This window comes from Glycine soja, chromosome 8, assembly GCF_004193775.1.
Source record: "Glycine soja cultivar W05 chromosome 8, ASM419377v2, whole genome shotgun sequence".
NCBI lineage: Eukaryota > Viridiplantae > Streptophyta > Magnoliopsida > Fabales > Fabaceae > Glycine > Glycine soja.
Window position 1 is genome coordinate 42,295,777 of NC_041009.1, and position 6,125 is coordinate 42,301,901.

Here is a 6,125-nt window from a genome sequence, read left to right on the forward strand (position 1 = left end):
AGCACAATTATCTTAGGAATTGTTGCATGTAAAAAGGAATAGACAAAAAATGTGCTAGTTAGTGAAAGAAACTGGATCCAGACACAGGTAAATGTAATAGTAAATTTTATTGTGTTAATATGTTAAAGCTTCACAAATAACATCTATGGGGACTTCATAGCTTATATTCATCTGTGTAAGCTGATCCATCCTTCTCTAGTGAACATTAATCAAATTATGTGTCACTTATGTAGTTATGTAACTGTTGTCTGCTAAATAGAGAGTAGAAAAGTGAAACATTTCCAATAAACAAGATTGTAGTATAGGGATGAGTGAATATCCCAGTCTTTGAAATTGCCCAAAGAACAAAATATTGGATTTGAAACAACTACTAATTATATGTAACAAAGTAGTTACCTGATGTAAAGCTAGACAACATCAGAATTCGCACATTCAGACTTTAGTTCACACTGTTATCATCATCAATCTTGATGCATTCAGTGTTACCAATCTTTGCCTTTGATCATCAATCTGGATACATTCAGTGGACAAATTTTGTATCTATCAAGATTCTTAAACAAGGGAACAAAAGCTACAAGCTAATCTCATTAAACAAGGAAGTTGCTCTGGCATTTGTCTTTCAGCTTGGGGCAATTTACTATAGATGGATCTCAAGATGTGGATAAAGCTCCTTGCAGCATTTTACATTTCATTTCCTCTATATCCATGAACATCAAGGTTTCCAAGTATGCAAATGAAATAGTAGTAGAACAGCTACTCACTTACTCCCTTGAAACTCAGAATCAATAATCAGTTTCCCATCAAGCCCAGCTACTGACAGATTCTTGAAAGATGGAAAGAGTCCAAGGGAGGCAACATGACACAATTTTTAAATTTTCTCAACTTTAAGGACTCTCCACATTGGATAATGAATCATCTCCGAACTTGAAACCAATATGGAAATCCTGTACCACCACAACTCCTGATGACAACTCTTTCAATCTGAGTCATAAAACAGTTCAATAATTGTGTGAGGAAAATGAACTTTGGAAGATTTTAAGAATCTATAATGAACAAAACAAAAGATAATATGCTACTTCATTTACCTTTAAGAAAAGGGCCAAACCTCAAATGCCAGTGTTAAATCTATCATGCCCAATGTTTCCTCGCCTATTTTTGTGGCCAAACTTTGTTTTTAATCCTGACAAATGCAGAAGAAAACTTTAAAGTCCAATAATTTGAAGTTGGCTATCATTTCAGTCATATCAATTAGATGGGACGAACGCGTCCACAAAAAACAAAATTCAAGGAATTATATATATTACTGTAATATATACTATTGTAAGAACGTAGATCTCACAATAGCAAAGTCTAATGGTCTCACATTATGATTATCAGTATAAAAATTGTATAACATAGTACATTAAGTTGTAAAACATGGAAACCAGGAACTTGGAAGTAATTCACAACCAACTTTCTAGTATCATTAGAGTTTCTTCCTTAATTTCCTTCAGAAGATAGTGTTTTGGAATTCAGGAAACATTTGAAAGCAGCAAGCTGCAAAATTTATTATCAACAAAAGGTCACATACATGGAACAGTAGCTTAAGAACAATAAGCAAGAGAAGTTGAGAAGAGGCAGGGAAAGAAAGCCTACCATAAGTATGCTTTCTTAATGCTTTTCTAATCTAATTGAGTTCAATTGACTCCAAAATAAAAGAACATGTAAAAACCAAAAATAGAAAAGATACTTTGAAAGAAAACTAGAAGAAGAAGAAGAAACGTCATGACCAAAAAGCATTAAATTTGCTCGTCGAGAGACTAAAACTCACTTGTTTTACGTGTAAGGTCAAATGAGCAAAGTGAAGACAAGTATTATTGGAACCCAAATAATATTTAATCCTCCTTTAACAAATATTAATTAACTTAGTGAAACTTGTGTTGCTATTGTGAACAAAAGATTGTATTTCAAAAGTTGTAAGGATATTGTGGAGAATTGGCACCTGATGAAAATGTAGACGTATGAGAATTGGTGCACGTATAATTTCAAACTTGAGGTTCATCGTACTAGTTTATGATCAACCCATACATTTTTAATGTGAATAATATTTCCCCAATCTTCGCCTTTTGGTCCCAGGCAACGCTGTTTGAGCAATGTACAGTCCAAAATATCAAGAGTTGAAATGGATTTAGGTAGACCCTCCTCTGGTAAGCATTGGAGGTTGGGGTTGTTACCAAGACTCAATTCCTCAAGAGAGGAGAGCTGGCAGAGGCCCTTGTTGTAGAAGTTTAAGAGATTTCGGCATTTATCGATTTGTATACGTTTAAGAGAAAGTGGCAGCAAACCTTCATCAGGAAAAGACTCAACATCTAGATTTTGAATATACAAGGATTTTAGGGGTGTTGGCTCCCAGAGCTCCTTTCAATGAGGCAATAAGTTTGTAGCTAGTTGAGAGACTCATCCTTGTTAGATTTGATGGCAAACCTTCTTCAAGGAAAGACTTGAGCTTTGGACAATTTTCAATGTGTAGGCAATCTGCATGCATGCAGGAAATGATTTCAAATTCTCTAGTCCATTAAAAACAAATCTCTCTTTACAACACCTGATGAGCTCTAGCCTATGGAGTTTTCGAAAGAAATCTAGCGGAAAGGTCGTTAGAGAATCACAACAACTTTTTAAAACCAGGCTTACAAGGAAATTGTATGAATGGGTGATGCTTCCATGCTCAAGGATAAATGCCCAAGGATTCGAGAGAAGTATTAGAAATGATGCGCCGGATCATTTCGAGTGGCAATGCTTCCATGCTATGTCCCTTAGTGACAAATCTTTTCAAAGTAGTCCAGGGATAATCAAATTGTACCTTTCCACAGTCTTGTAGTTCTAATTCACAAATTTCAAGAAGCCACAAGCTGTTTGCAGTTAGAAATAGCAGAATCTTTAAACAAAGAAGTTGCTCTGGTAGGGACCCTTTCAGCTTGGGGCATTCCACTATACATAGGCGTTGAAGACGTGGAAAAGCACCTGTCACAGCTCTACATTCCCATTCCTTCAGACAGTAAAACTCCAATGTTTCCAAGGATGTAAATGAGGAAGAGCTACTCCCATGAAAACTGGAATCAATACTCACTATCCCATCAAGCCTTTGAATATTCAGTGTCTTGAGAAATGGCAAATGTCCAAGGGGAGGCAAACATAGGCAATATTTACATCTGACCAAATATAAGGACACCACATTTGATAATGAATCATCAAATAACATCTTGGAAATTCTGTACCACCATAGTTGCTGATTGACAAACTTTTCAAGTACTTCGAACGTTAGATTCTCAAGTACTTCCCTTTCTTTCTTTGGATCATCAGGGATCTGGTTTTGGTTCCAATTCCATCCTAACCTCAGCCCCACAAGGTGTATTTTATTTTTCAAATCTGCTGCCAATGCATATGAGGGATTCTCAATATTTTGCAGCTCCCCAATTGATAGACTTTCACGAAGATTGAGTTCTCCCAGTTGTTGAATACCGAACTCTCTACTTTTGCCAACACAAAACGTACTCAGTACATGAAGATTCTTCAGTTTTCCCAGATGCATTGGAACCTTTCTCACTTTAATTTGTCTAAATGCAATGAAATGCAAGTTGGTAAGTTTATACAAATTAGAGGGAAGCTCCTCGAAATTTTCACACCAGTTCAGCTTCAGTATTTGCAAGTTATAGAGTGAACATGTTGATTCAGGTAGTTTTTTTTATTTCAGTGTAGGAAAGGTCCAGGGAACAGAGATGTTTAAGATTTCCAACATAGTCAAGCACCTCTGTAAGGCCAGAACAACCAGACAAACATCCTTGTATTGACATCTTGCAATGCCATCCATCAAACATCCTATCCATTCTCCTACTTATTGGCATAAATGTTCGTAACCTTTTGGTATCATATAAACTGCCAAACCCATCAAAATATTTAACATGATTAATTGCTAATGAAAAATGACGAGTCGTTTTTGATATCCTTCTTGCCTTATCATCAATTCCAAACCTGAAATAGATGTCTCCACAAACATATTTTGCCAAATCGTTGAGAAGGTCATGCATGAAAAACAATGCTTCATCTTCACTTGATTGTTGAAAGAAGGACTTCGATAATAGATCATCATAATATTGTTCACCAACTTCTTTCAGACTCTTGTTTTGTTGAGGGAATTGTAAAAGATTTTCAGCCATCCACAATTGAATTAAACCCTCCTTGAAAAACATGTAATCTTTGGGGAATAAGGCACAAAAAGCAAAACATTTCAAGACGAGTAGGAAGGTTGTGATAGCTTAAAAATAAAGCAGGGATAATTTCACAATCTTCATCCCATAAGTCCCATATCTTACTTGTCAAATACAACTTCCCACTCCGAAACAGATGACTTTTGTGTGCAGAAGACTTCCCATTGTTTTCAAAGCTAGAGGCAATCCTTTGCACTTTTTAACTATCTTTACACCAATCTCCTTTAGCTCTGCTGAGCATTATCATCTTGGAATACATGTTTAACAAATACTTGACAACAATGATCTTCTTGTAATTGCTCTAGGTAATGTATTTTATTTGACCGCATGATAGAAGCAACCTCTTTATTGCGTGTTGTGATAAGAATCTTACTTCCCTGAGCCCCATAATTAAGAGGAGTTTGCACAGCTTCCCATTTCTTGTGTTTTTCGTTCCAAACAGCATCCAAAACAAGAAGAAATCTCTTCCCTATCAATTTTTCATGAACCGTTTCTAGGTCTCCACCTTCATTTTTTGATTTAGTAATTGCATCAAGAATTGCTCTTGTTACCCTCAAAACATCAAAATCATCAGAAACACAAACCCAGGCTTTGATATCAAACTTAGCCTCCTCCATCCTCGGGTCGTTGTATACATGTTGGGCAAGTGTGGTCTTACCCATTCCGTCCATGCCCACAATAGAAAGTATTGATAGCTGGTTACAATTGTCAGCACCAGATGTCAGCCAATTAAAGATAATTTCTTTGTCAGCATCTCTGTCATAAATTACATTTTCAACCACCAAAGATGTTGATGGCAATTTCTGTGACACTTTACTACCTGATCCTGATTCAACCCCCACTCCCATAGCCTCTTTCAAACCTAGATCACCCTTTAGGCTTGAGAGAAATTCTAAGTTGTCAAGGACTTGTTTCATCCTTGGTTCAATTTCCTTATCAAAAGAACTGACAGAAAAAGTATAAAGAAATTCCACACCTTGTTGGCAGTGGTCACAGCTTCAGCCTCCATCTCACATTGTAAGGCTTCATAGTTTATAGTTTATTTCATCTAAGAGATCCTCAGCATCAAGCACAACATCTTTGATCTCAAGAAGCTAGTCTCTGACATGAAGATCTTGAATCTGCTTTTCTTCTGCATCATAACCACAGCATTGATGGACAACTGCTTCAACCTCAAATTGTTCAGCAACTTCTCATCAAGCTTTCTTCCAGGAAAGTAGTCCAAAACTTGACGAGAAACGATTCGATCAAATACCACCTGAAGGAAGGAAGAGAGAAGAGCACCGCCAACCAATTCTGCTGCCATGGTAGGAAAGGAAGTGATCGAACCAAAAGATTAAAGGATTGCAAAAATTGCAAGTGGAGCTTAATTTTGTGAAAGACAAAATTGGAGTCAACAGACTTAGTGCTAACAACAGATCAAGTAGAGACTATTTTTCCCAAGGTTTGGTGGCAAACTATTGCTGATCAGATAATTTTTTTTTTATAATAGCAAATATATAATATATTTCTGTGAGAAAAGAAGTAGAAGGGGAAACAACACACTCAACACTATTGGAGAAAGCATCAATAGTGCATTGGAGCTATCAATAGAGACTCAGTCAGTGGAAACAGAAACAGTTTTATATAAATCCAACTTGCGGATTTCTTTATTAACATTCTTGTTTTTATTAGCTTTATTGACTATAATGAAACTATCCAGCAACTGTAGTGCATGTAGGTAGCAACTGATCAATAAATAAATCTTGAAATCTAGCCATGATAGCATGGGAAGAACAAAAAGGACAACTCAACAAACAATGATAAATTTAACTAATTAAATAACTCAACCATTAAATAAATCTAATATCGTACAAGTAAAGCATGGTATGATCTATTTCT

General features: G+C 36.1%; 1 pseudogene; it reads right to left on the reverse strand.

Moving 5' to 3' along the window:
* Nucleotides 1–2,555: 2,555 nt before the first annotated feature.
* LOC114423293 lies at nucleotides 2,556–5,860 on the reverse strand (annotated as a pseudogene).
* Nucleotides 5,861–6,125: the final 265 nt, after the last annotated feature.